Genomic DNA, 8,290 nt, shown 5'->3' with positions numbered 1-8,290 from the left:
TAAGATCAATTTAAACACTCATGCACTTTCTCAACCATTTTTTGCACACACTGTTTAGGAAAGATGACAAAAGTATACAGCTTTCTGGAGCCATACATGATCTAAGAATCACACAAATTTCTTAAAAGTGTATGCATGTGTGTCTGCATGCGTGTGTGTTTATATATATATCTAATTTAATATCCTTTCAAGTGCGAGAATGGCAGCACAAGAGTAGAAGAATTGCAAAACTAAAATGTCCACATTAAGCTGATGCATGGTACATACCAGATGATATATATACTGCCTTATTGTTCAGTTGCGGCTCAGGAAGCTAAATGCATAATTTAAGATATATGTATAGTCTAAGGGTCAAATGCTGTCAGTTACAGGAGTGTAAATCAAGAGCAATTGCACCAAAGTGACTGAACTTGCAGTACCCTGGATTTACACAAGTGTTGCTGAAAGCAGAATATGAGTCAATACGTGTCATCAATACAGCTGAGTTAGTGGTACTGAGGGAATTTTACGATATGCATGCACCTAAATCCTTCACTTTTTTTTTTCATTTTTTATAATATTACATTTTATGTTTCTATATTTGTCTCTATTTTTAAAGGAATAATGGGCTCAAATCCTGATTCTGTAAGTGAAACATTCACCCCCCTCATCTACCAAACTTTCTCAACGTCACTTCGTAATGGCATGACAAATATCTCATAGCTGCAGAAAGCTTACTTTCCTTACTTACATTTAAGGCCAGTCTCAATTTACATAAATGCATAAATCTGAGCCTCAGGCAGGACGTTGCTAGGCTGGCTGCCTGCCTGCACATAGAGATGCATCCTTGATGTTCACTCGGTTCCGTTAGAAATTGTACAGGCTGCGACGAAGAGTCAGGAAACAAAGTTTCTTAGACCTGTAGGAGAACAGAATCTGGATGCAGCAGGAAAGGTTGTGGACCTGCATGAAGTGAGTGAGTATGGAGACTGGGCAGCTGAAAGGAAAATGAGCTGTGTTAAAAGATCACGGGACAATTTTCTTAACCGATGATTCCTGGGTTTGCTATTGAGAGGTTCAAAGAGAAAAAACATAGCTGTGCATGCATGGGACACTGATTGCAAGATACGAACCTATGGCACAAAACAAAGAGGTATAAAACCTCATAATCTATTGGGGAACTCGCAGAGTACCTGTCAGATATACCTGGTCTTCAATGATCTTGTTTTGCATGGAGAAAGAATATGTGATTTTCTGGGTTGAGAGGAGGTTTTTAATTCTGAAAGAAGGTTATGGGTTAAATATATGGTAGCAGTCTATCCAATACTAGAAGTCAAGTCTCTTACTTGTGGAGGCAGAATCTGGTATTCTATCATATAAAATAATGCCATTATTCCTTAACATACTTTTAAATTGAATGTATTATTTTTAAATCATTTTTTAATTATATTCTTGAATACCTAGAAAGATGAAAAAAGCTCAAAAGTAGATCCCCCAATATTCACATAATCAAAAATGGCTGAATGAATTTGGGACATACCAAAAAAAAAAAAAAGGCCATTTAAGATTACAATGATCAACTGTGGGGGCTTGCTGCTTCAAAAGAAACGGAACAAATGTGTCTGAAATAAAAAGAGCTGAATAGATTTCAACACCTTAGTGATAATTACATTAGATTATAATTTCTAAGAAAAAAACCTATAATGAATTATGATTGGTTTCAGAAGATTAAGGCAAATTTACATATTGTGTACTGGATACATTTATACAGAAATAAGTGCATAAAGATCTAGGATTATTTTTTTTTTATTAAATAAAGACACATCTGTATACGTACTCAACACACACACCACCCTTAGCCAGTTAGAATACTGTGTAGGTATAGATTTGTCAGGATTGTTTGATCCCAAAAGGATTCGTATAAGAAAAACTTCTCTTTCAGAGAAATGATCTCTCTAGAGACTGATAGTGATGATACAATAGGCTGGAGTTGCTATTATTAAAAAAAAAAAAAAAAAAATTACTGCTTTTTCTGACTATGTTTCTTTTTTTCCCAGTGGGATTCTGATTCCAGACATCCTACCAGCCTGACATCCACTGGGGAAGTGATGACACCATAAATTATTTAAAGGTTTGAAAACCACAAGAACTACTGTATATAACCAGATTGGATTGACTTTTTAACTCTTTTGATTAATAATACATAAAGCCTTAGATACGTGAATTGGTCGAGTGCTAACCTGTTAACAAAAGGAGTAGAGGGATGAATTCTAACGTTTCTCATAAGTTATTCTACTTAACACATTGGCCAAACAAAACAAACAAATGGAGTGCTCTGCCTTAGTCTTATACCTTCAATGCAACATCAATATTTGATGACTACCTAATGTCTCTATATATCTGGCCATAGATGATATTTTGATCATCTGGCTCCCCAGTTTCAAACTTGCCTGCTTTCTCCTGCAGTCGTCAAAACATGCAACTAGAAAGTAGAAACACAGAGTTTCAATACCCTGGTTTCTTTTTTGACTTTCATTTTAACACCACTAACTACTCAGAATTGAAAAAATGATATTTCAGTCTTCAGCAACAAAGAAGGGCTACAATTTCCTCGGTTTATGACATTTTGTGCTCAGCAGCAGAATGGGAGTAGATACGTATGCCGCTTCAGAAAGATTTCATGTTCTACCCCTCCGCTGCTGGCTCTGTCTTAATTATCCCACGGTTTCATAACTTTTGGTCTCTTACATGCTGCTTTGGGTGGAGTTCTGAGAAAAGAAGTGTTATTCTTTCTTTTCTCTTCAAGTACAGATGAAGATGCATGGGACGGCCTGCATTTCTAAGCAACAAGAAAAACTCCGCTGGAGACAGACCACTCTCCTTCTGGGTAGCCTGACCCATGCTTCAGGAGACATATTAGTTTACAATATATGATATATTAGTTTACAATAACAACTGCTGTTTTTTTTCTGGTTAATAGACAGGTACTATCCGTCTGGATTATTTTATATTATCCCAACTGAAGCTTGACTCCCTTACATATAGGAACAATAGGAAGCCCATCTTTATCGGTTTCTCTTTAGTCATTCCTGCGCACTTATCCTTTATCCATGTAATTCAATTCTCAACTTCCTCCTGCACCAGACGCCCGCTCCCCACTCAACCTGAAGAGTGTCCAGCCAAAGAAAACTCTGAACAATTCTTTTTACCTCTTGACATGCCCAAGGAGCCATCCTTTCTTGGTCCCCTTAATGGCAAATATGCATGGCTGCCCATGGCCCGCTTTTACAGCTTTTAACGCTTCTGTACTAGCAGGCTAACCTCCGTCCATCCACTGTCCAGGACCACTAAATGATGCCTCACCAAATATTTTTAAAATCCTAAGATCTCTGTGAAATTAACCTATGCATAAAGGAAGGAATATTTCAATTGAAAGGCACACCCTACAATTTTTTGTCAGTCCATCTTCCAAAATTTGATCAGTTATTTTGGTGTAAATTTGTATTGATGCCATTAGCAGAATTCAAATGAATTTGTTACAATATGAGCAAAATGAAATCACATCCCAGCTCTGAGAAAGAAATGAGTTTCAATTTCTTACTATAATACAAACTTCAAAAAATTATAACAGCCCACAAATTACACCCGAATTGCGTCTCACTTATGACAAAAATAATAAATGTAAATTTTTTATCAACATTTATTAAATGTTAATGAGTCCCATCACCTGACTTTCATACACACGATTACTATGTGGAATCTGTCGTCAGATTCTGTTCCCTGTTCTGTCTCTAAGTATCACCCAATTTGTTCATAGCTCCCCAAAATACAATGGAAGTATATTCATATTCTAATAAAAATAATAAGAATGTCACCTATAGTTATTTTATATCCATACCTTTTTTCCTTTTGTATCTGCCATATCAATAGCAGCATAAGCATGTTACTTTCTTAGCTGTTATGGCTGTACTCACTATTTGAACAATCCATTCCCATTCTAAAATAAAATCCTAGCTACAGTGTTATTTTTGCACATTTTCTTACTGCATTTTAAGGTCTAACCAGGGGACTGAGACCAGCATCTGACTTTACCAGAATAGCAAGTATCTTTCCCATAGTATCTTTCAACTGTCATTAAAAAAAAGAAATCAGCATTTGTTTTCTTTTCCATCTGGGATTATGTGACAAAATGATCTCCTGCATCTAATCAATTATTTTTCTTCTATATCTTTTGCATTTTCCTGCAGAACTATTTGCAAGTATAACAGAAAGATCCTTTAGAGATAATCTGGTGATTATTACAAATTCAACCTTGGACGCTGCAGGCATTAAAAGATGAAAATTGCCTAAAGTCCACTGTTGTACAACAAATCTGTACCTCTGGACTCCTGTCCTGAGGTGAAAATGCAAACCAGAGAGATATTTAGAATCATTTTGACAGTTCATAAAATTAAGCGGGGATTAGGGATTCTCTCAGAAATAAATAAATAAAAAATATAATGCCACAGGGCCCAAACAGTGTTAATCGCATCTCCTTGCAACAGGTATTACTACAACCCACTTTTGGGAAGAAAAAGAAGTCATATAATTAATCCTGGCATGTATTTAGCACTGATGATGCCAAGTTAAAAATCTGAGTGCGTGAGTTCAACCTGTTAATACATCTATATGCATACATACACATACATAATTAATGTATAAACTAGGCATTCTGTTTAAGTTTATACATTTATAGGTTCCTATAGAAATGTTATACATCTTGTGTGTTCTATTTTCTTCTCAATTTTATGGATTAGCCCTGATAATACAAACACTTGAACATATGCTTAACTTTACATAATGAGAATGTCTTGCTGATTTTAGGATAACTCTCAATCTACATGAATTTAAGCAAAAGTCTAAGAGTCTACTGGGAATGTAATCTATGGTGCCAGTCATTTGAAACACACATTTAATAAGAAAAGAATTGAAACAACTTCAGTAGACATAGATGACACTGATCCCTGCTACGTTTGCGGCCCGTAAGCAGCAAACACGGCTAAAATGAATTAATAGCAAAAAAAGTGTGCAGCTGACCATGGAAATACATTTGGGGTGAGCATGGAGTTTTACAGTCACCCTCCCAAAATTCCCCACCCACCTCACAGACTTTTCAATTCAAAATGTTTCCTTTCCTTTTCAAAACCAAAAGGCAACATTGCCATACTAAGCAACAGCGCTAGTCAACTTACAAGAGCACATATCCTTTCCTTTCTGGACAAACACGCTTTAATATACTGCATTTACACAGTGTATAAAATCAAAGTTTGACTGCATTAGATTAGTATCATGTTTCAGTATCTCTGGAAAATGTTCAAGTCAATTTAACATGTTTCTAAGAAACTGAAATGTCCAAAATAGAACTAGCTGAATTGGATTAAAAACTTTTTTATTCTTATTTTTTTTAAATAATTAAAAGCCTAGAGATATTTTTCAAGTTTTAATTTATGCTCAAATTTTTGTCACTTAAGCATTGAATTTTAACCATATTTTTTAATGATGTAAATACTGCTTTGTAGTAGATGTTAACAAATTTCCTGATTGAAAAAAGAAACAAGAATTACTCTTTACATAGTACAGTTTGGACATTTGAATTGTAATTAATTTACGTCTTTAAAAATTTTTTATGAAAATTATTTTCCATGCCACTCCAGTCCAGAATGCTGACTGGAGCTAGAATAATACATCACACAAATGTTGATTTAAATATTTAAACAAATTCACTTACTTTGGATTTACATCCCCTTTGGGCTCTACTTTCCATGAATACTCTGATAAATAAATTTACTGTAAGGAGGATCTGCTGGGAGGACAAATTATAAACAAAAATTGAAGAATACATGTGGGATATGAATTTTTGAATTCTAATCATCAATTGTTGCGCTAGCAATTAAAGCTGACTAGAGGACAATAATGCCATGCCACATTAATTTTCAAGACTTTGTGTCTTCATGCCTAGTTTTGTTTGCTTTTGTGTCTTTTTCTGGAGAAAACAGAAACTCTTTAGACCATTTTGGTGAAAATGCCCACATATGTGAGTGTTTGTCCGTGTACCACAGCCAATGATACTAAAAGACCAAGGCTGAAGTCCTTTCTCAGCCTGAATCACATTTTACTCATTTTCATCACTGATTTTTATCTGTGATTACTCAGAGTTAGCTGGAGGAGGAACCTGATCCTGGGCTTTTTGCATCCAAGGCTACTGTTAAACCACAGCATTGTCAGCAAAACCAAAAAGTCTATTTCACTCCTTCTCATTCTCCAAAAAATTTCCATTTAGACAAAGTATGAACATGGCTTTCAGAGTTCAGAGGGCTGAGCAAAAGGGCTCCTGTCCAACACGTGTTAAATAACCACAGCTCCTGAGGTGAAGATGGGTTCCTGTCCTCTCAGAGGTCTGCAGGGGAAAGCCCTGAAGCAGGGTTTGTCCCCCACCAGCCACTGCTGGCGTTGGCTGCACAGCCATGCCACGGGCCATCGATGTCCCTGAAAAGCCATATGGACTCCTAGTCGCACCAGGGCATGCCGCCCACGCTGCTACTTAGACAATCATCCCGAAGGGCCAAGGATGGCTTTTTGTGTTGGAATATTTCTTCTTTGCTCTAGAAGAAAGAGACTGGGAGGAGATATAGGAACAAAACACTACAGGGAAAGCAAGACTGGTCTGAGCTCCGCATTGCTCTCAGCCACCTCCCTTCCCTGCAGGAGTCAGGGCTTGCACACAGCAACCGCAGGGTGAATCTGGAGGCTGACAAGCTTCGAGGACGGATTAAGCAAGAGAAGTTTCATCTCTTCTCCCCACAACTTCCTCTGTCTGGGCTGGGTTCACAGAACAAAGGGCCTCTTCACCGTAGCTTCACAGTGAGATGATACGGTGATGCAAATAGTCTTGCTGTCTGCCACTAGATGTTGACAGTCCCTGCACAGCCCCATCCAAGTCATGATCAGGCCATTCAGTTTTAACTCAACCAATATGAACTCCCAATTTGGTGGAGCAATTTGTGTATCTCTAATCTCATGTCATACAAAACCCCAAAACTGCAATATAGAGGCCACACTTGCCAACAAGGTGTTTATAAAGGAATTAATAGGGTGTAGATTTGTGCATGTATCTGTGTACGAAATTTTTTGGTGTCCCTACTTGTAAGGAGCGGCTTAAGCGAGGCCTCCTCCTTTTGGATTTTATCACTGGTTTGACAAGCGAGCAGCCATAGTGCTTTCAGTAAGTAGATCCACACTTTTGACACAGCAGCTGGCACATGCCTAAGTAATTTTAGCCAGAAATTACATCAATAGCATGTTCTTCTTCTTATAGACAGCTGGAAAGTGAGCTTTGATTTATTTTTATTTTTTTCCTCGGGATAATGGTTTCTTACTTACTTACGTCGATGGTCAATAGCACAACAAATCCTTCATCATGAGAATGTGTGTATCACTTTTCAGCAAACCCTGGCCTTTTGAGGTGAAATGATACACTGCCACTTATTTTCAAATTGACATCTCTCCTGGTTGCCAAGGCAAGTTAATTTGCAAATCAGCATTTTGCATGAAGCTTTTAAGCCAATCCAGCTAGGAAATGGCTGCCATTGCTGTGTAATTAGCGTCTAAAGCACTTAAAATTAGATTATTTAAAAAAAAATTCAGAAAGATCAGTGAGTTTGCTCTGTACATGGCTAGAGACTATTTTGCTGGTTGATTGGAAGATCTGGATTTAGAAAATTAGAGCAAGGCTCCGATGTGATTGGAAATGAGTGAAGGATGTGCACGCAATGACACTGGCAGACTTGAAGTGAGAAATATTAGTTTCACTGTTCTTCAGAAAAATAAAATACACACATACCCCCATAATTAATTCACAAACTGCATGCCTTAGATACCACAGAATAGTAGCAAGTTCCAGTTAGAGGAGGAGAAAGTAGTCATTGCAATTGGATTTGCATTTTGTTAAGACAGGGGTTTTTTTGAGCACAGAATTCAACCTGACATTGGCCTAAATTTCAGATTTTGACTTGAACAGTGCTAAAGACTTGAAAACTTTCTGCTAATTATTTTGGCTTGTGATGGAGGCAGAGTCAGGAGAGAAATTTCTTTTGAGGGAAATGTTTTGGAGACATCTCTCAATTGCAAGTTCTTCATCCATCTTGAGAAAAAGTCTTTGCTGTTTGGACGTCTGGCTTTAAGCCAGTTAGGTATCGATGAAAAAAAAGAAGGATGTGAAAAAAGAAAATAGAGAATTTTCTAGAGGATAGACTGTTTAAAATAGAGGCAGGCG

General features: G+C 37.1%; 1 long non-coding RNA gene across 1 annotated transcript; it reads left to right on the top strand.

Moving 5' to 3' along the window:
* Nucleotides 1-314: 314 nt before the first annotated feature.
* On the top strand, nt 315-2,897 carry LOC141741565 (uncharacterized). The gene is made up of 3 exons (XR_012586419.1): nt 315-951; nt 2,037-2,110; nt 2,791-2,897. It is a non-coding gene; the product is annotated as an uncharacterized LOC141741565 (long non-coding RNA).
* Nucleotides 2,898-8,290: the final 5,393 nt, after the last annotated feature.

This window comes from Larus michahellis, chromosome 4, assembly GCF_964199755.1.
Source record: "Larus michahellis chromosome 4, bLarMic1.1, whole genome shotgun sequence".
NCBI lineage: Eukaryota > Metazoa > Chordata > Aves > Charadriiformes > Laridae > Larus > Larus michahellis.
This window is presented reverse-complemented; position numbering and strand designations above follow the sequence as displayed.